The sequence below is a fragment of the Apteryx mantelli genome, chromosome 12 (genome assembly GCF_036417845.1).
Source record: "Apteryx mantelli isolate bAptMan1 chromosome 12, bAptMan1.hap1, whole genome shotgun sequence".
NCBI lineage: Eukaryota > Metazoa > Chordata > Aves > Apterygiformes > Apterygidae > Apteryx > Apteryx mantelli.
Genome location: NC_089989.1, coordinates 18,813,171 through 18,835,705, shown reverse-complemented (window position 1 = coordinate 18,835,705; position 22,535 = coordinate 18,813,171). Strand labels below are relative to the sequence as shown.

Sequence of the window (22,535 nt, the reverse complement as noted above, 5' to 3'; positions counted from 1 at the left end):
CTCGCATTACTCTGAGACTTATTCCAATGAGTTTGGCGGGAGTCCCACATAAACCTGCAGATTTCCTAAGAGATGCTGAGATTAGGCGCACCCAAACTACTACCTGGATTGCAGCAGCAGAATTTTTTTCAGCTGTCACACTACTACTTTTAGATGAGGTCTTAGGGAAAAAAAGGAGTTCTGATGGAAAGCATACAATGCTGATGGAAACTTCTGTGGCCTTTTGGGGGAGTGGGGGCAGAGGGGGGAACAATGCCATAATCGCGCTCACAAAAAACCCTCCTCTGTCATGCTCACAAATACTCCCAAACCCAAAGCAGAACTTGTAAAGGGTTTTTCAAGGGTTGAGGAAAGTGAGTGTACCAGGAACTGCCAGCTTATCTTTTTAAGAGGTCTGCTCTTTCTTTGCTTTTTAGTATCTGCAGCAACAGAGACAATCATTCAACTCAAAATGAAATGGCCTTGGAGTGACACATTGGAGTGACAATCTGGGATTTGGGAGACATGAATTTATATATCTACTCCATAACAAGCATTCTGTGATGGTTTTTTTTGGGGGGGGGGGGAAGTGGCTCATCTCTTTGTCTTCATAAAAAACAGCATTTTGTATGTTACAGGTTCTTGTGAAGATAAATATGCTAATGACTGAGGCATGTAGCTACAACTGTTGTTGGAGCCATATAAATCCTCTGCACTGAGGCTGTGTAATAGTAGCCAAGGGAGAGGAGCACCGTATGTCTGATAGTGGACTGCTCTGCTTTAGGAGCCCTTTAGGTGGGATTCCTGCCAGAACCACTGTGTGGTTGCATGCTCCACAACAGAGGAATGGAAGCTATTTCACAGATACCTTATTGCTGTTGTGTAGTAAAGATGCAACTTGCTGAGCTTGCGAAGACAAAAAAGGTGCTGAAGAGTTCACCCTTGCTATGCTGAATTTCAATATATTAAACTTACTTGGGTTTGATTTACATCCCTGTGTGCCCTGCTATTATACTCGGTAGTAAATGGGATGCTTGGGTGTTTGATACAGCTTTTGCATTTGCAAAATGGGCTCAACATTTATAAAAATGCTTTGAAATCTTGAAATGAAGTCTGTTATGATGGACAAAGTAGTATTATAGAAGTATTGGAAGCTGTTTTGAAATAAAAAGTAACTTATTTCAATCCTGAAACTCAATCCAGTTAATCCAAGTTAAGTGCAGTTCTGTCTAATGAATGATGCTGGGGTTACAATTCATCACTCATTCTCTTAAATAGCAGCACTTGACTTTATGCACCAAAATGCCTGATGTGAAAACTGATATTTCCTTGCAGGTAAGATGTGTTTATTTGGGTGGGTGGGTTGGTTTTGTGCGTAAAGTTTCTTGAAATGCCACACAAGTTTCTCTCCTGGTTGCTCATTGCCACTAATGCAACACCTGTGCACAGTATATAATAGTGGCACAACCTGCTCTTTGTGGAGCATTGCTGCTGCTAAGGTCATGCAACAAGTGCATTACTGAGTGCTAAAATTTTAAGTAGGAAAATCATGTGATATGACATTCTCATCTAATTTAATTAAACTGAATTTTACAGTGTCAAATGCTGTAATTTCTTAACATCTGGGTTAATGTGTTCAGAGAACTGACCTTTTCTGAGAAATAAGGAGACTGATGGACCTTTCTGTACTTCTCCTAGTCTCTACTCTCTCTCATACCTTGTTTTTGGCCTTATGTAAGTGTATATTATGGTAGTTCACCAACTTGATACTGGTTTTCCTAGGTTTTGGCTTTTTGTCTAGGCAGTAAGCAAAGTCTAAGATTATTCTGAAGATAATGCTCTATTTAGTTTTCAGTTATTAGACTAGACATTGTCTCTGAAAATCCAGCTTCATATCCTAATTCATTTGAAAATGGTTTCTTTCTTTTGAGGCTCTGTAATACTTATGTTTCTTCAAGGCTGGAAATGAAGATTCGGTAGTTTTGTTTTATGAAGCTTCTATAAAGGCATTTAATCTGGGATTGAGATGAACTATAATGTAATCGATTCACAAAAAAGCCAAACCCTCTCGTTATGTATTGCTGTTTGGCTTTCGCTCCTTGACAATGAGCTACTATAATGTGGGAAAGGAAGAGAAGAGTTTCTGCCCATTTTGTGTTTGGCTTTAGGCCATCTGGCTGAGTGTTCACAGGCACTCAAATTTGCTCTTTACATAAAGGAAAATAAAGTAGGAGGGACACTTATTAAGGAACCGAAATCTAAAATCATGCTTTAGATTGAAACTTCAGAGTAACTTCACGTTACCCTGCAACTTGATGTAAATAACTGTCACTGTCCAGCCCATATCTTTAGGGTATTTCTCATGTACAGTCAGAAAATTCTCTGATATGTCTTCTAAGCAGAACAGCTGAAGTGCAGTTCATATTTCTCTGTGCTGCAATATCTTTTTTTAATACCCAACTTTCCTATATTTCCACCAAAACTATTTTTTAATAATCCTTTTTTGTGATCCGGTAGATACTTTGTAACTCTATGGCAGAGTCTTTTAACTCTGAAGGGACAGCATGTTATGGAAAAAATAAGAACTCTTGAAGAGCTCCCAAGCTTCAAGCATTTAAAATTTATTATGTCAGATAATCATACAATATGCTGAAAGCTTATCCTGGTATTCCTTCCTTAGTGTTTCTGAGCACACTCAGTTGTGTAATATGCCTTTTTCTGGAAATTTTGCTGTAATCCATGCTATGCAGCTTAGGTGTGAATGGGTACCTAGCTGCCAAGATGGCTAGACGCAGCTCTAACTGCATGGTTTCTGTGTAGTCTGTTGGCATGACTATGCTAGCTCAGTGAGGCTGAGCACTGCACAACTCACAATTTGAATAGCCTTTGCAGTTATCTGTCATCATATTAGTTATTTTGGCATGATGGTATCAAGGTAAATATGAGGCTTTGATTTTTGTGGGTAGATGGTGGTAAGTTATTTCACCCTTTCTTTGTGTCTGAACTTCACTGATTGCTGATCACGTACCAGTGATCCCGGTTTGCTGGGGTTTATAAAAGGGCTTCCTTCTCTTCCTCCTCGTTTGCTACAGCCCTCAGGGTTTTCAAAGGTACTTGCACCATTCAATGTCTTTTATTCATGTTAAGCCCTGGCTGCTGATAGGTGTAAGACTTCCTAAAGCAAAGGAGGAAAGGATTTCATCAAAGCACTTGGTTTTGGGAAAACCAGGACCTACTACTAAGAGTGAGCATCAAAAGAGACACTGGATTAGTGCTGTAGCTCAAAGTTTGTTTTCTTTTCTCCGGTTAATCTTGTTTCTTAACACAAGCCCATGAAGTGTCCATAGTAAAAGAATTCTTCTCCAAAATTTTTACCTATGATAAAGGATTTGTTTTCTTAATACTCTGATTTGCTGCAGTAGATCTGTCACTAGACAGGAATTACAACATGTAAAAATTACTCAAAAGAAAGCCCTGATAACTGAAAATTGTAGAGGAAAACTGAATTTCCTATAGACTAAAAATTAGGGAAAATAGCCTATTGATTACTGTAACTTAAGGGCAGGATGAGAAGCTTGTGATGGTATGATTGCTCAAATGGCTGCTGAGTATGGTAACTTATGAACAGCAAAATGGTCAGAAATTGTTTTGTTGTCATGCTTTGAGTATAATGTTTTACAGCATCTATGATACTTCAGTCAGATAGTTTCTGCTTCCTGTATGGAAAAAGCACTCTGAGCTGAAGGGAAAAAGTATGGTTCAAAAACTAAATGAGAATAAGTGCTGAGAAACATGTGGTTCCTATTTATGTTTATTCTAGGAATGTAACAATCTAGCAGATCAGTAATAGAAATCTGGAAAGTAAAAATGAACAGAGAAAAGCATTATTCCTTTGGTTTGGCAGCACATCTAACTTACCATTGGAGTTTTTATGTTAATAATGTGTTTCGTGCCTAAAAAGTGATGTTAAACGCAAATGAAAACCCATTCTAACTATTTTAACAAGTATGTGTTTCAAATTAATGTTGGCTTATTCCAGCTGTTACTGCATCTGCAAAACAGCCTTCCCAGTGGAATGCCTCACCTGTATGAAGTTGAATACATATATTAAGAAAAAAAAAACTTTGCAAGATTGGAGCTGGAGCTTTCATTAAATGCAAAATGGTAAACTGAGTCCTACACTTAATGCTGTTGTAAACTAATCTATAATTTCATTATGGCAGGGGAAAATGCCTGAATTCTATGATAAGCTGTCTGTATAATGATGTTTAAGTTTTTCTGAAAGGAGATGAAATAAACTGGGCTTTTGCTAGCACCAAAGTAAATCTGTGGGTTTTTTAGCCGGGCATATCCCTGCATACTGCTGTAATATAAGAATGTTTGTTTAATGAGGATCTTGTGTTGCTTGTTACTTTTCTCTCACTGTTCTTCTGGCCCAAGCGAGAAAAGCTTCATCAGCTGTGGGAAGGAAAAGCTTTTTTATCTAGCCTTGGTAAAAGGCAGTAATTACATGTATCATATCAGTGTGCTCATTTTGTTTGTTCTATGGCCATTTCGGCAGTGTCATCTGTCATGTCTTGTCCCTCAAACTATGACTATTAATATTTTTCTCTTGCTGGGCACGTAACTGAAGTGAACTGAGCAGTTGTCCTTGGCTCCCTTCATGGCGCGCAGAGGGGAAAGCGGCTTCGGCGTGCGCCTCGGAGCCTCTCCGGAGGCCGCGCTGCCGCTGCTGCCTTCGCATGGCCCCGAAGGGACGGCGCAGAAAGGTAGCTAGCATGGCCAAGTTACGTAGGCTGCCGATGTGCTTTAATGTTGCCTACGTTTCATTTTTGTTGAAGAGCAAGGAACATAAGACTTTTTTTTTTTTTAAACCAAGCTCAGACTCCTAGTTTTTAATTTAAGTGAATACTTGTTTTATAAAATACTTTTTCTGTTTAGAGAAACTGGTTGTAAACTTTGGTGCTGGAGCTCAGTTGTGTCTAGATTTGAAGCATATTCTGCCTTAATATATTCACAAAGTAAACATGGTATCGTGTTTTACCTACCCGCGAAAGTCTAAAATGCAGCTCCCAAGGACAGTTCTGGCAGCTCTGCAGAGAGGACTTGCTATTCTGGTGTTGAGCCGTGATCAGCATACGGAGGTAAAGTAGTGATGTGCAGTGCAATATTTAGAAGAGAAGATTCCTCAGCGACACTAGGAGTGTTTTTCTGAATGCTTTTAAGAATAAACCTGCAAAAAAATCCTGATTTTTTTCTTTAGTATTTTATTTTTTGAAATCATAATGGGGACAAATCGAGACAGATGAATTGAAGGAATTTCCACTGTGCGTCTGAATAGTTATTTTAAGAAATACATTTAAGAATATAACAGTGGCTTATAGTTTTAACTGCCATCCTTCAACACTGTCAGGTAAGAAGTCTCCTGAGAGACTGACTTTAAATGAGCAGTGGGCTTTGTGGATGCTTACGGATAGCAAGAGGTCACTGCTGGTGTTTTTTCTTCCTCTGAGGAAGAGCAGCGCACAGGAAAACATGCCTTTTTCCCCGATCGCTGAAGTTGTCGGGCTGAAACAAAGATGCAACTTCTCCAAACTTTTGAATCAAATAACTGACACTGGGTGGCCGATCTTTTGGTGAGAAATGCTATGACGAGTTGTCACAACTAGTTTCAAAAACAACTCAAAATACAGTTCTAAATTTAACTTCTTTGCAAGGGATGAATTATTGATGATAGAATATACTAAGTATTTATTTTGATAAAAGAAAATTATTGTTTTTGGTAAATTCTGTTGGGACTAAATTTTGCTTAGTTGTGGTACTTACAATTTTCTAAAGTTTATGTAAATGAACTCATTAGTGCACAGTCATATTGAACTCCTATTTTGACCCTGGGATAATTTGTCCTTTGAAAGCAAAAAATGCCATTACTGCTTATTTAAAAAAAAAAGTAATTTTTCCATTTCCTTAAACCTGATATTAATTTCTATTTTTCATCTTATGTATAGAACTCAAAACTTTCTTTTTTCTCCTATGTCTTAAAATAGGTGTCTAAACAGACTTTAAAGTTTGAGCTTAAAGTTAGGCCAGTGGACAGAGAGGAGTAATCTATTGTAACAGACAAAAAGAACTAAGACTGGAAAGTGCACTTCTCTGTCTGGTCCTGTAACATTTATGGGCTGATCCCAAGGGAACTAATCAGGTGTCCAAAGATAAGCAGGTGTGTAAGTATTAGCAGAATTGGTAGCTTAGGTAGCAAATAAAATATTTTGTGATACTGTTCTCATTTTGATTAAATTTAAAACAAATCTGATCTTCCTGTTTTCATTTTAGAATATTTTTTCCTGCAATAAAAGCAGCACTTGGTGTATAATACTTAGTTATTTCTAACTTGTTCTAATTGCCTTACTAGTAACATGGTTTCATAGAAACTTGTTTTGAATAGTAACATTTGCTTTTACTATTACTCTGCTATAATACTGTGGGTTTTTTTGGAGGTCTTTTAAAAAGCATGTGTGGGGGAAAGACCTCAAATTACTTTGTGTAGTTGTATTCAGTAGTTTAAGAAGCAAAACTGCATACAAATGATATACATAAGCTAACTGTTTCATAGAAACTTTTGGTTCCTGCTGCTGCAACTGCAGGGTATTAAAGTTGCTTGTGCAATATTCATGTTTTGGAGTGGGTTGGTGGTAACAGAACTAAAGCTTTTACAAAGGCAGTTTTTGTTTATAAGCTAAGAATGTAAATCAGACTGTCTCTTTTTAGAGCTTTTTGGGTGTAATTGTTCAGTTCACCTCCTTTGAGCCTCTTCAAAGATGCATGTGTGGGATACTGAAATAGTCGTCAGCTATGGTATTTGAGATGATTTAATGTATGTGATCAGAAGTAGTAAGAAGTTCTGCTGTGTTCTCCCTGGAACACTACTGCAGGGAGGTTTGGATGCAGCTTGGAGTTGATCTGCAGCTAGTTTTTGCGTTGATCTGTCCTGAGGTCATTTTGCTGCTTTTTCTTGTTGGTACTTAATTATAGGGATTGCTATTTAAAAAAAACTACATTAGTGACTAACATTATGAGATCATTCTAATTTGACATCAGAAAAGGAAATCTACAAGTAGAAAACAAACTCAGGATTTGAAATCATTATAAATGATCTAAATTTGTAAATATGGAGGCCTCTGTATTTGTTACTTATTGTAACATATAGACAAATGTATCCAGAATTATTCCTTACAATTATGATAGGTATTTTGGCTACGTGTAGCTTGTCAAGAGCACATATGTTTTTTGAAGCTCTAGCTTACTACATGGATTCTACCTACTAAAATAAATCTGCTTTGCCATTTGAGTGCAGGTATTAGAATAACTTGAAAGTCTCTGTCTTAAAAAATAAAAACACTTGAAGCAAGGAAACACTTGAAATATGTATTGCAATCTGTTCCATTGTACATACATTTGAGATACCTGTTTTGCTAGAGGTTTCTACTTCTCTGGCATACCAGTGTTACCAGCTGTGAGACTTAATGTATTGAACTTTTGCTTTTTCTTTTCATTATGTGACTTGATTTAAGAATTGACTTAGGCAGGTGGTAAGTTCTTTAGAGCCTATGAGTTGGTTAATTATGTTTTTGTGCCTAACAACCCATGGATAGCAAATGTATCTCATTTGTTAAAAATACTGTGTCAAATCAAGAATAAGCAGCTGGTTTGGTTTAGTTGGTATTTACACTGACAGTTTAACTACTTTAACCCTGCTTAAAGAAGTAATGAAGAACAATATGCCAATGATGTGATAAACTGTGGCAATTTCTACTTTGTGTCCTTAAAACTTCTGCTTCGGTCTCCATTATTTAAATTACTTTCACAATAGTCACACTAACTGGAAACACAGCAGAAAGGCAGCCTGTCTGGACATTTAGTCTCTTTTCTAGAGCTTTCAGATATAAAAAGGAAAAGAAAGATCTTTGACAAATGTGTAATTATGGGAACTGAATAAAATCTGAAATGGCTTGAAATGCTCCTTCTCTTTGCAAAGCAACAATTAAGCTTTCTTCAGCCACATTAGAGTGGCTTCATTTGTGGCTTTGCAAGTGGGATGTGATCTCATGTTCAAAATCTTTTAGATAGGATGAACAGAAAGCATCAGTTTGTGGAGCTGTTTCTGTGGTCTTGACTTTATTTGATTGCTTAATTCTGTGAAATATACTTGTTTTCGGTTTTTTAGGACAAACTTAACTAAAAATCAGTGAATTCAAAACTGGAAAACTGATCTCGGGGTTCAGTTCTTGATTGTGGTTCATACTGCATATAACCTGATGTGTCAATGGAGGCCTGATCCAGTTGTTTCACGTGTATTTTGATATGTAGCAATAGATGTTTTAGATCATTAATTTATTCAGGTATAAATATAGTGAATAGTATAAAATGTAGCTGGAATGAAATGCTGGAAACAGTGTTGTATAAGATGAAATATTCACATAAATGTTTCTATCTTTCCCTTTTAGCTTAAAGATTAACTCTTTTTTTTTTTCTCATTTACAACAGAAGATGATATCGCATGTTGACAAACTCCGGCAGGCTGTATAGTTTACCTAGGAATAAGTGTTAACTGCAAAAGGTGATAAAGTGGTATCAGTCTTAAAACTAAAACTAGAGATGACTGAAAATGCTTTCCAAGAAACCCATGAGAATATAGCACCCTTTAATGTTTTAAAAAAAGTGTTCTCATAGTTAATTATATAGTTTAGGAACTTTAAATAGGTAATGTCTGAATTCCAACAATTTCTCTGTGCAGCTGGGGTATATGGAAACAGTTGTAAGATGGGCTCCATTCTGGGATTTGATTTGGTTTAGTTCAAGAGTAAAACAACCGTGAAATTTGACTATTACTACTTTTCCTCTTTCCCTGCTCAACATTTTTTCCAGGGCATGACTCTGTTCTGTGGTCATCCACAAGCTTTTTTTATTGCTGTTTTAGCAAAGTGTAAGGTATGCTAAATAACTAAATAGCATGACTGAAAATCTGCCTTGGAAAAGTCCTCGAACACTAGTTCTTTAAATCAAAAAACCTATACCTCCAGCATGTTGCTTTGCAATTTTATTACTGTCATTTTGAAATTTTTAAGTTAGTTTGATAGATTCTAGAAGAATCTGTCACTAAGAGCAGTGCAGCAGAAAAGTCTTACCTTTATTTTAGATGATTCCTTTCCCATTTATGAATGGGATTATATAAATGGATATTAATGAGTCTGGACTCAGCTCAGCAATGCCAGAGGTCCCTTAGGTCCTGAGTCATGTAGGTCTGTGCATCTTCCCCCCTTCCTACCCACTTTTCATTTTGTGAAAGTATCTTTAGCTTTGTTTCCTAAATCAGTCCTCTTTTCAAACTCACTGATGAACTTAAACCAAATGTGAAAAAGGACTAGGAATCTCAGAAAACTGAGGTCTTGTGACTTTGAGTATGCCCTGACCAAGCACCTTCTACTTAAGGTCATCATCAGGTTGTTATCTTGGCAACGGTGCACAGTTCTCTGCAGCCAGCTGAAGCCTACGGCTGGGGATGGCTCTGAACCATCTTTCTGCTCTCTGTCAGCAGCCTCGCAGCAGGCGTCTTGCAGCCTTTCCCATTTGGACAAGGTAACCTGTTTGAGAGAAGAACCTTTTAGCTCTATTTTGTGCTTATCACTCTAGGACTTGATTGCTTCTAGCTCTCTTCAAGGGGACTTGTCTGTAATTGTACAAAAAGCAGAGTTAAATGTTAATAAATTGTGGTAGTGTATTGATAAACCAATGCCGCCTTAGCAACTACTGTTGCTGAAGTGTTTTATATTTAAAAAGAACTCATTAAACCCCAAGCAGCCTTTTGAAGACTTAAAAGCATTGATAAAAGAAAAATAAGTTAAAAGAATGAATGAGTTATTCAAAGTTATCTGGAAACTTTTTCTCTATAAAGTGCTCATCGTATGTGACACCTCAGCCTAGGACATGATCACCCCAAGACAAACTGACACGCTGTCCCTTCTCTGTGGTCATTCTCACTGCCTTAAAAGAATAGTGCATCTTCTCATGATTAGGTGTAAAAGGAAATCTGGTCTCTTCTGGGGCTTCCAAGATGACACTTATTAACCTGCTATAGGGAGGGAGGGGCGAAACTGGAGTAAATCTCGTGGCGTTTTTTGATTTAGAATTCTTTTGTGGATTTTAAAAAGGCTTTCCTGATTAATGGATGTTTTACTACTTAACAGGAGGTGGATGCTGTTCTTGGCCTCTGGGAACAGTGTAATTTTAATGTAAGAGGGATCAGTCTATAATGAAGCTTTATTTTCCTGGAAGTTCTTTGCCTTCAGTAAACTTGTATTTAAATACTGTTTTTGCAATGTGATGTAGGCCAAGCTGTTTAAAATGAGGCTTGAAAATAAGATTTTTCCTTCCTTAATACCAAAGTGACCAAGTCCTCTGTCTTAGTGGAGAAAACTTCCACTGAAACCCTGATGCCACTAAACCCAAGTTTTGCATTTTGCCTCATTGAAGCCAAGGTTTTGTGGCTTCTCTCTGAACATACAACAGGCTTGCGCCTCTTTCCCATGATAAGAACTGATTCTTGGTGGCTGTTGCCTTTCCTTCCTGTCCCCTTTGAAGGGCTCCCTCTTTACTCTCCAACTCTCAGCACATGCCCTTTGTGTCCCTTCCCTGGGAAACTAAAGGTCTGCCACTGAAAAGCTGCGGCTAAGTCCAGTGCTGGGTGGGTTTGCCCTAATTCCCCTAAGACTATAGGGGAAGAACTCAGAAGAACTATATTTGCTTCTTTGGGGTGTAAGCATGGAGGAATACCATGAAGGAGAATTGGGGGGGGGGAGGGGGACAATGATTTCACAGCAATTTAAAGAAGAATTTAGAAGAAGAGATGTTGAGAAAGAGGCATTTTGGGAAATGGTGGGACTAGAGATGAAGATCAAATGTTTCAGATGCTGGGATTTAGAACAGTTAGACTTCTAAGTGCTGTAAATTTGTTTGTAATATGTGTAGTCATTTAATCCAGGTCTGCAGATGCTTTCAGACCTTGCATGAACTTCTAATAAACTTCCTGATGACATATTCAAAATACAGTCATAACACCCATTTAATGCTATTGGGAATTGTATGTCCAGTTCCGATCATATCTTATGGCTTATTTACTGGTAAGTCTTCTAGACACCAAGTCATTTGCATCAATTTAATGTCAGTAGCCTTGAAGAAACGGGACTTGCTAGCAGCTCTAAAAATCAAGCATTTAGACTTCATTTAATTTCAGATACAGGGAACTTCTCCTATAGGCTCCAGCTCAAATATTCTTAGTCAATGAAGTCTTTCCATAGACGACTTCTGGCTTTAGGTGAGGTTCACATAGAAGCTGTTTGTCTAACAACATGAAGTGTTTTTTCTCAAAAGTGGAGGAGCACCTTTGGGTGTGTAGGCTGTTGCAGGAGTGTTAATAGATTAAACTGTATGCCAAGGTATTTGGCTAGTATTTTTACAGCTGTATAGCATCTAAAAGTGCATCTGTGTTCAGTGCTAAATTACCTGCATTTTAGATTTTATGACTGTTATATTCGTGCCCTAGAGTTATCTCCTTTTATTGATTTGGGACTTGTGCCAGTTTCTAATTTTTTTCCTTCAAATAGCTTTTTTCAGATTACTGACTCCATTCTAGTGACTCTTACCTGTCTGAGTGTGCCCTCCTTTGCCAAATTCTGCCAGCCTCCCCAGGTAGCTATAGAGGCTTTTTACCTGATCACCTGCCTAGGCTCTTGTCCTACCAGAAGGCTTCTTTTTATCTAACTTCAAGCACTGCTTTTCTGTTACTAGTAGATGTATTCTTTTCACTATTTTTGCATCTTTGTGTAGCTATATTGTATGTGTGACCTGTTCTGTGTTTTAAGATGTTTGAATACCCGTGCCAGATGGAAACATTCAGTATGTCACTTCACATCTGAATCCTCTTGTGTGCTGTTTTCTTTCTGCAGTCAAACAGTCCCTTACACTTCTGGACAGATTTGTCTACTCTTTTCCCCGGAGGAGCTTTCAATTAGATTCTTTTGTTGGATACTTTTTTTCTCATTTCTCTCACCCCCCCACCCCAATCCAAACAAACTGAAATGCCCTGCTTTTCCCCAATCACCATCTTTTCTTGCAGCTCAGACTTTTCCTTCTGACTTTGTTTTGTTTCTGACTTGCAAGCAGTTGTAATGAATTGTATGCAGAAGCTTTGAAAGACATTTTTTGTCTAGAATATGATAATTTACAAGATACAAGACATATAGACCTACAAAGAACTTTTGACCAAAACAGATAGTATTTTAAGTATTTTAGCGATAGCAAATATATTTTTAATAGTATATTAGTATTTGCAGTACACTACTGGAAAAAATATGTTGGAGATAAAAGCATGAAATTAACTTTAAAAGGATAGGGGTGTGTGTGTGTATATGTATACCTGCTTTCCATATACCTGTAGACCTTTTCATTTTCAAAACTGGACTTTGCTTCAACCTGTGTCACCTTATTTGTACTTATTTATACAGAAACATTTTTCCTTCAATTGTTTTGTCTAAAATTATTCACTAAATTTTTTCTTTCTAGATTTATACCATTGCAACTTGTACTAGTTGTAAGGACTTTAGACTCCTTCCATTACACATAGCTAAATTTAGATGTGTATTAAGGAGAAAGCTGTCTTATCTGAGGTGTGTGTGTGTGTGTAGCTTGTTAGGAGAACATAGATATAACTTCTACAATTTGTATTTGTTATGCATATGCTGTTTTGTTCTAGATGTCTCAGTCAAACTGGAGTATTTGATTTTTATGATGTCTTGTTTAGTGGTATCTGGTCAGAAGCTTCCATGTTCAGCCTGATTTTTCAACAGTTATTCTGAGAACAGACACATATCTTGAAAATAGAACATTTAGACATATTGATGCTAGAGACTACTTTATTTGCACTTTTCCCCTCTGTTTACTGGCACAGTAAGACTCAAAATTTATTTTCATCCCAAGTTCAAATCAGTAAATTATGTATCCTATGAGAGAGAGGAGTGAAAGCTGCTCAGGGAGGCTTCAACTGTACCACCAAAAACTAAACAAACTTATTTCATGGTATGGTTTGCCCACTAGCACTCTTGACAAAGTTGTTATATTGTTCCGTTATAAGTCTGATGTAACCTTTTCATAGAGGTTTTAAACTCAGCTGCAGTGAAAATTTCTTCTCAGTTTAAGTCTAACTTGGATTCCAGGATGCATTTCTTGAATTCAGTGTGACAGTCACCTGTTCTAGTATTAGGATTATTTCTAGCCTTTAAAGTAGCCCTGGGGCTGCAAGTACTACAGGGGTGCTGAAGAAAAAAGATCAGACTGGGGTGAAAGCGGTAGATTTAAGTTCAGCAGATAGAAGCTCAGTTCCTGGCTCCTACTCCTGACTGAGGCACTGGGAAACTCATTTCGGGTTTTGTCCAGTCTTTTGAGGATTTTATGTTCATAAATCCCATTGACTTTCAAAGTAATTTAGATATTGAAGCAGATCTTGAAAACAGTGCCTTTCTTTCTGTGCTCCCATCTAGGAGAGGCAGGTAATGATAATTCTGTTCCTTTACTTTTTTCTTCCATTTACGTGATGTTGCCTGGACAGGGGCTCCTGCTACATGGGAACAACAGGAGGCCAGCGCAGCAGGACTGGGCAGTCTGGGACTTCCCAGAAACTCCTAGAGGGCTGTAGGGGTTTCATTCATGCAAAACAGGGAATGCACCGTGCTGTATTCAGGACTCTGAGATCTTAAAAACTGCAAAAGGCAGGCATTTAATTTTTTAAGCGTATGGTACAGATATATAGTGAAAATCATTGTGTCAGCAAGTTTCTTAAAAGTATTCTGATCAATAGCCTGGCTGAAAAAAGAAAGAATATGATATGAATTTTGATGGCTATTAACTATATGCAAAATGTTCTAATGATCTGTTTAGTTTTGCCTGGCAGCTAGGGTCTTTACAAGAAAATCTCAGACAGGAAGATTCTTTCAGCTGACAGTTCAGTAAAAAATTAAAATAACAAAGCACAAACCAGCAACAAGAACTCAACTTGATTAGCTGCACAAAGTATGAGAAGAGTTTTTGTAAGTGTTTGGTTGTCTTAAATGTCCTGTCAGGGAGCTAGCCAGAATTGGATTTGAGTCTAAAGTAATGGCAGAATAGATAAACTCTGATTGAGGAGCAGTAATACCCCTGCTCCCTTGGGCTGTCAAGGATTCCAGGAAGTACCATGTTTTCCTGAGACATGATGACTCCTAGAGGCATATGGATCTATATCTGGTGCCTTCAGAAGACCGCTAGGTTCAAATCCAAACAGTCTTGAATGATATAGGAAAAAAAAGGTGACTTAGGTGGCCAGTCTCTTGTGGCAACCGGAGTGGTATCACATTCAGCCGTATGCCCAGCCATCCCCTCATGCTGTTCTGTTTAAAATGAAGTTTTCTCATCTGTGCTTCATTTTAAAGGCAAAATATATATGTGCTTTGCACGTTGGCAACTATGGAATCATTTGAGTTTATTTTTCAATGTAAGCTATTAAAATTAGATAACAGATGTAAGGTTTTTAATCATGGGTAAAGAGATGTAAAATATTAAGGCTTTTGGCAACAGAACAAGAAGCTGGCATATTTATGACAATGCAGCTTTATTTATGTTCATCTTAAGGTAGCTGTTTCTTAGGGAAATGTATAGTTTAGGATGTGATTGCTCCCTGGAGTACAAGTCTGCACAGAGGGCAGCAAGGCTTCTGGGTAATAACAAAAGTTCTTGGGAAAGAGCCTGAAAATTTATTAAAGAATTAAGAAATGTGGGAATTGGTCATATGGGACCAGGTAATAAAATTGTTGTAGTAATTTCAGGAATTGTATAATGACAGAATTATTAGGAAACATTCATGTAGCTGACCTAGTTCAAACTTCTAAAATACTACAGGTGTCACTGAAAAAGTGCATGTTAGAAAGGTTTCCTTTGGGGGAACGAAAACCACAGAGTTCTGCGGCAATAACGTGTAGATCCCCTTCCTCCCAATTCTGTTATGTACAACGAACAGTTCAACAACTTGCAACGGATATGCGGCTTTGCTTCTTGATTTATTGTCCGTTTAGTGTAATGGACTGAAGGTGACCTTTTGTATTTCGCTACAGAGACTAAGTAAAAACTTTGCTGACTCTGATACCCAGGGTTGTGTTGGAACTTCCAGTGGTCACATGCACATGAGTTGTGCATGCATGCTACTATATGACCTGTTCTTTGAACATTGACGTACCTGATTTGGCGCTGGTGTTTATGCCCTAATCACAGTTGCTCCCTTTTAGGGGCTTGACTAAAATCTTATTTCTCAACCATGTTTATGCCAGACAGTGCCCAAACTGTTGACCTCAGCAGCTGCTTCAGCATTGTACAAAGCCTTTTGGATGGTTAGTGGGAACACAGGACGGAGAGTCAGGTTTCTGCGCCGGTGTTTCTCTGGGTCTCTGTCTCGAGCTGCCTCTTGGAAGGCCTGGGCCCTGACCCCTCAGGAAGCTTTCCTGAGTGATGGGAACTTACTGATTGCTTATACCAAGTGGACAGGGTTTCTTTTGTCCTCTGCCCATCTCTTGTCCATAAGGATGTTGTCCAAACTTGAATGGCTGATGTGATGTAAGAAGCCTTTTATCTGAACAGATCGTCTCCTAACTGTCTAGCTCTACGTTTTCTTTGTCCTTCCTTGAACTCACAGGTCTCAAGGCTTTCTTGAGGAGTCTTACCATTAAAACTCTATTAATTGAGTCCCTATTCAGAGTACTAACTTCCAAAAATAAATCTAGGCAGTTGCAGTGAAATACTGATTTTTACTCTGCTTCTTTCTTTGATTTTGTTTCCAAATGGGGTGTCATAGAGTAGCAGTGATTTTGTTCTATGTTTAGGTCTAATTTAGAATTCAATCTAACTGCCGTATTTGACTTTTCTGATAGAAGTTTGACTCTAATTTGATGTTTAGATACAGATTGAATCTTCTGTCTTTGCATGTTAATAAGCATTCTGGAAAGGTATCGGGTTTTCACAGCAGTAAACTTTAATGACTTCTGTTTGTACAGCATTAGAAAACATCTGGTGTTATCAAAATTCATAGACAAAGTGAATTTGTTGGAGTGAAGACTGTCCTTTTCTGCTCATAATGACCTCAGTTTATTGTACCCAGATTTGTGTGTATGTGATAACATTAAGACCGTTGCATTGTTAGACTGGTATCACAGAAAACTTGAGGATCTGCTTTGCTTACACACTGATTTGGTAATTTTTTTTGGTTTGTTGCAAATAAATATCTCCAAGTAAAAGTAGCGTGCAAACTGCATTTTCCGATCTTGTGGAGAACAGTATGTGGTGTTGCATTTAAGCGGGTCTTGCCAAAGTTACTCAAGAAGCATGATACCTATTAACTGCATAAAAGTTTTGGAAAGCACCCTAGGTACAACTTTTGAAAGTTGCTGTGCATGTTTGTACTCACTATCCACCTGAAATAAAAGGAGCAGTTATTCTCTTGGAGTTTACAATTTTGTTCGCATTTCTGTGTGCTGCAGACTTACGGTATTAGCTCTTAACATGTGCTCTCTCTAGGTGAGCTCTGTCACCTCTGTTAGTCCGTTTTGTACCTCCAATTTTTTTAAATATATACCAATATTTAAAGTAGCAGTGAATGGGAAACATTATCTAATTTATAGTTCCTGAGCAGACTGTTCATGATGTGTGCCTGAGCATCAGCCTACAGTGTACAACTGGTTCTGTCTCTTCCTTGTGAAGAATGAGGATTACAGTGCAAGTTCAGATGAAAAGCAGAAAGGTTGTAAATAGGGTTTAATCTTCTCCCTCAAATCCCCCTGAAATAAAAATGACTAAGAAATGGAAGTGACCCTTGGGGACAGAAGTAAAAGATAGTCTGGAGCTATGTACCTCTGCATAGTGGCACTTCTCACAGTATTTCTGTCAAACAGTGGTTGCAGTTTTTCTCAGCAGCAGCATCTCCACTTCAATATTACAGAGATTCCTCAAGCAAAATGATTTCCCAGGCGCTGGATTTTCTTCTCTGCCAAACAAAAAAAAAAAATCCCAAAGGGTTTAAGAGAGCAAGCAAGTTGACTTTTGAAAGAGAGTGTTTTTTTCTATTTGTATTCTCAGTTGTCTCTTGGCCAAATTTTCTCCTTCCTACCTGTGTGATTGCAAGCACAATCTGAAGACAGCTGTGGATTGGAAGAGGATCTTGCATCAATTGCCAGGGCTGGGAATATGAGTGGCTGCCTGAGAGGGTGCATGTCCTGGAAATAAGGAGCTCAGTGTAACAGGTAATACCGAAATAATATTCAAAAATAGTGAGTCTTATTTTGTTTTTAGTTTAAATTAGATAACTATTGCCCCGGTTTGCAGGCTCTACCCCTATGTATAGGAGTTTATACTCAAGTAAACAGTTTGTCGGCATTTTCGAATGTGAGACTTTTAATTTGGCATTGAAATGATGCATTTGTTCATAGGAAACAGGATTTAGACTTTAATTATCCAAACAGATGATATTATATGAGATCTTTAAATATGACCTCAACAACAATGTTTGATTGCGATCGGTGAAGTTGGCTACCTCTTGCATTTGGTAATTTGATCAGTTAAATCATTTGAGAGGTTTTTTCTGTAGACAGTGTTACAGAAGTTCCCAGTGGTTAGTTGTCATAAATCAATGTAATTTGCCTACTTCAGATATCTAACATAAAACAGCATTAGCTTTGAATATTTTGACAGAGGAATAAATGATTTTTTTTGGTGTTGACATAGAAACAGCTGCTGTACCATACAGTAAGAGTTGTATGGTGACTTATGTGGAGGGCAGAGTGCTGCCAGCTTAATGTAAAGTGCCTTCTGTTGATGGAAATAAATGAAAGGAGGCTTGCAGTGCAGTGTTTTGAGGTTTCTCACAATGTTGATTTCAAAAATGACAGCAGATAGCATGGAAAACTCATTGATGGAAAAATGGTTTTGGTATGATTTGCATTACTAAGACTTTGGACTTTTTTGGAGCAAAGTGCTGATGTTATTAATAGCCAATCTAAGGCAGACAGCTTGTAAAAGTGTGTAACTTGTGTGTAATTTCTTGACAACATGCTCTTAAGTTCTTGTTGTGTTCTTTGCTATGACATTTGGGGATCTTCCAGAGCTTAAAAAAAAGTGAATTAGGCCCATCAAGTTATAGTTTTTATTTTTCATATTTTGAAATGTAAAAATAAATTCTGCTAATAGTTTGTGATGTTGTAGATGCAAGATTGAAGTGTTGCAACTAGAATAAAATATTGCAGTTGTGGTTTAGTGCCTTTTCTGTTAAGGATGACTCTTAATTGGAATAAAAATACCTTTGGGGGAAAAATAGTTTGAGGAAGAATTGAAAAATCTCAGTATATAAAGTGAAACTTATATTTTTGGTCTTATTAAAAAAAAAATGATATAAAATCAACACTCTGAGAATACCTTGATTGGATGGGCAATATTTCAGTAATATTAAAACCAGACTTTGGCATTATTGAAATGCTTCTTGCCATCTTCCTTCTCAGTAATTGTTCTATATCAAATTTAGAATAAAAAGCAATTCATGTGGGAAATAGCCAGAAAACACTTGACCATTCTCTTCCCCACCAAAGTTTCATGAACAATTTTTCTTAATATAAGAGTTCCTAAATGTAGGCTGAACTAGGAAGACCGGGAGGAATTCGAATGTTTTGCTGAAACTGGAAGACACATAACTCACTCTTGGTAGATTTGGGCTAATCCTATTTGCAGGCTTCAAAATCGAGAGATTACAGAGGCTGCGCTGAACTGCCCAGAGCACAGCTTTCTTGCTAGGTGCTGAGGCTGAGATGCGTACAGTTACAGGTTCATTTGAAGGTGACTTTTAAACCTGTTGCTCGCTTCTGTAGTTTTATGACCAGTTTTTAATGTTGTATACATTACGTCTGGGAAGATGTAGTCCTGTGTAAGCTTACACTGTTAGTACTAAAACTTGTTTGTGCTTAATTATCTTGCTGTTTTTTCCCCTTATGCGTTTGCGTTCTGTTCCCCTCTCTTCTGAACAATTGCTATTGCCACACTGAAGAGCTGAGGCTTGCTTTAAGAGTATTTCTTTTTCATATAAGCAGCATACCTGTTACCTGTGAGGCGCTTAAGGTGGTGGTTGTTCTCAGAATACTTGTTTAAATCATGTCACTTACTTTCATGGACTGAGGAAATTCTTGTGTTGTCTTTCTACCCAAGATGAAAACCGTATGAATAACTGGATGCCCTTTAATGTAGGCATTTCTTATACACCAGTGAGTACAATATAGAAGCACTGACCTAAGGTAGATTTGAAATTAAAGATTTTTCTGTTTTTGAGGGTGGGTTCATAGAGGTGTATCAGAATCTCTTGCTTCCCCCCCCCTTCCCTCTTTACAGTGAATTTGCAGAGTATGTTGAAACTGTCTGGCTCTAGTATGGCTTTTTTGGTTTTGTAGAGTTAATACTACTGCATTTCAGAAGCTTTATTTTAACTTCAGAGTTTGTGTGGTGTCAGCGTGGAAGAGTAAGCATCCAGCCTTAAAACAGTGTCCAAAGAAATCCTTTTCCTTAAGTGGAAAGGACTGATATTCTAGGACTGTTACTGTCTATTTCTGCATCCAAGTTTTTGGTGTTATGAAGGTTCACCTGTGTTTTAAGTGATGTCAGTATTTGAAGGGGAGTAAGCAATCCGTCTTCACGTGGTCTCCTCCTCCTCCTGGCTGCCTTCCCTCCCTCCTCGGCATTCCCGCTCCCTCCTCCCTGCCACTCTCAGAAGCTGGTGCAATTGTTCAGGCCTGAAGTTCAAACCTTACAGTGCGAGGAGCAGTCGCTTTAATTCACATTATATGTTTTCTAATGGATGCTTTTAGAGCTTGTTAAATGCTTCAGTAAGGCTGAATTACTTGTATTTATCAGAAAGCAAGCCTGCTGAGACAGGGCAAGAAAGTAGACAGCGGATCTGAATCTTACTCAAAAAAGGCCAGTCTTCCTCTCTGGTTTAACTGACGAGGAGGTACGTTTGCGCTCAGCTATCCTCCTGTCTCGGTGTTCCCTTAGATCTGATGTTCTGACAGGCTGTAGTTAACAGGTTAACTCGCACCTCTCGAGAGCTACCTGCAGAGCTGCTTGTTTCAGATCCGCTGAGCAGCCATCCTGCGGCTCACCGAGGGATTTGTACGCTGCTGAAAACCAGTGTCTGGGCTGTTCTAGCGACGAGGACCAGAGTAGGGGGGAGCTCCTAGTTTTTCCTGTCTGGGATCTTACGGTTCAACTTCTAGAGTTATTTGGGTAGGTTCAGAGTCTGGCTGGTGTGCGGTCTGCTGGCTCTGCATTTAGCTAATGCTCTGGCCCGCAGGTACTGGAGCAGGAGAAAACGATGAGGGAAGTCAGCTGGTTCTTTGTTCTGGCCTGTTTCTAACAAAATACACATGCTCCCTCCTCCATCCCTGAGTGCAGTAGCTTCAGTAAGCAAATCCTTGCTCGCTATTTCCAGACCTGGCCCTCTAGGTCACAGTCTTGTTTCTGCGCGCTCAGGATTAAACTTGTAATTGCTTTTTGGCCTTTTAAAGTTTTCTCCTGACACCTGCACAAAGGGAGCAGGGAAAGCTTAAACCAGTGAAATGCCCCAGGCTTTGCAAAAACACTTTTGCCATGTAAAGTTTGATTATTTTTCGTGAGTAACTTCTAGCACTGGCCTTCCCAAATGATCCACTGACTTGGTAAGCAGCTTCTGCTGTTTCAGCTACATGAGTGTATTAAGGAGCTTAAGTGCTTACACCATTTAGCCAGAGAAGGGTTGTTCACTAAATTAATATAAAAATAATCAAGTAGAAGTCAGCAAATTACTAGGTAGGCTCTCCAAGTAGCTCATGTAACTTTTTGTGCTGTGCTTTTACAGAACAGAAACAAAGCAGTCAATCTTCAGGGAAGTCAACTTGCTCAGTACCATCTCGACAATTGGTTTATTTCTGGAAAAATCATCAGCAACTTTCACAAAGACATATGGAGAAACAGGGCAAATTTTTTGGAGGGAAATCAAAATGATAGTTTCATAATTTATTATAAGACATGATAAGAATATTTTATTTTCTTTGCAGAGATGAGGGTTTAAAATTTGACTGTGGATACAGCTCATGTTAAAAGCAATTCATTCGAGGAGTTGTTCAGATTTGTATTAAGCGCTTGCACTGACATACCTTGCCTATTATTACTGCCAAATTAAGTTTCGCTTTGACAGCTGACCACCAAGTCAGTCTTTCTATTTTGTTCTTAGAGTGAATTTGACATGGGGAAAATGGTTTATCTGAGAATATTATCCCTTGTAGGTTTTTTTCTCTTACAAATATCCTTTCACAGGCTTCAAGATTCTTGGGAAGAGCGCATTTTTTATTCTTCTGACATTTTTTTTCAGTGTGAAAGTTGTGAAGTGCCGAAAGCCTAGATCTTGCTTGATTAATGTAGCCTTTGAGATTCTCAGCTTCTTGGCAGTGTGTCCCTAAAGATTCTCTTTCTTCTCCAAGATACAGAGGAGTAAACAGGTATGTACTTCCCAGGAAGAAATGCTTGAAAATAGCAACAGAAATGCACTTTATTCTTAAAATTTTAAAAGAAAACTGTCTCTGTTTTTTTCCCCCCTCCCTCTATTCCCCTTTGCTTGCATGTTTTAATGGCCAGTTTCCTTCTTAATAGAAGAGATCTGTTGTTTAAAATATGCCCATATCTGGGAAATAGGGTGCCTCTTATCTGAGTAGAGCATTGTTATAGGAAAAGTTTGTGAAGCATGAGGAAAAGATGAGATGTACTGATGCTGAAAAGCTGAGAAAAATAGCAGATTTCTTAACTAAGAGGTATTCTAATTGTACAGATATACCAGATCTGTGAAGACAGTACAAGATTATTACAAAAACTAGTGTGGCAACTGTTGAGTCTCCACTTAGCTTTCTGAATCTGAATTTTTGTCTGTAGACCTTCCTATTTAAAATGGCTTTAAAAGATGAACCAAACTGTATTGATTCAAAACAATGCCTTATTGCTTTAAATCAGAAGCAAGTGTCTACTTTTTTGTATTTAAAAATAACGTTAACCAGATCAAGTAAAAAGACAATATGTGCATGGTCTCTTTTTGACTCTCCATCTCAGTCTGTGAAAGATGCCCTCAAAGTTCTAGTTTTCACTTTCTGCACTTGACTGTGGGAATACTTGTATGCTTAACATCAGACAGATACAAGAATATTTGCAAGATCAGTGAGTAAACTGTGCAAAATCTGATCTGCTTGTTTATGAATATGCAATAGTATTTAGTCTATAAGCTGTAAGTATAAAAGCATAGTGTTACATGTTAGATTTGTGTGTAATGCTGATGAGGAAATGTGAGTGCTTTGGAATATATTTGTTAAGCCCCTGTAGTGAGCTGTTAATAAAAATAATTCTTACCTATTGTTGCAGGATTAATT

General features: G+C 38.0%; 1 protein-coding gene across 8 annotated transcripts in view; it reads left to right on the top strand.

The window, feature by feature from the left end:
• FHIT (fragile histidine triad diadenosine triphosphatase) overlaps window positions 1-22,535 on the top strand; it is a 624,994-nt gene that overhangs the window by 45,802 nt on the left and 556,657 nt on the right. The window contains exon 1 of one of the 8 annotated variants that reach the window (XM_067303614.1): window positions 17,334-17,351. The exons of the other annotated variants lie outside the window; for them this stretch is intronic. The gene's annotated coding sequence lies outside the window, so the exon portion shown is untranslated. Of the gene's footprint in view, window positions 1-17,333; window positions 17,352-22,535 lie in introns of those variants that run through there. 8 annotated transcript variants of the gene reach the window in all.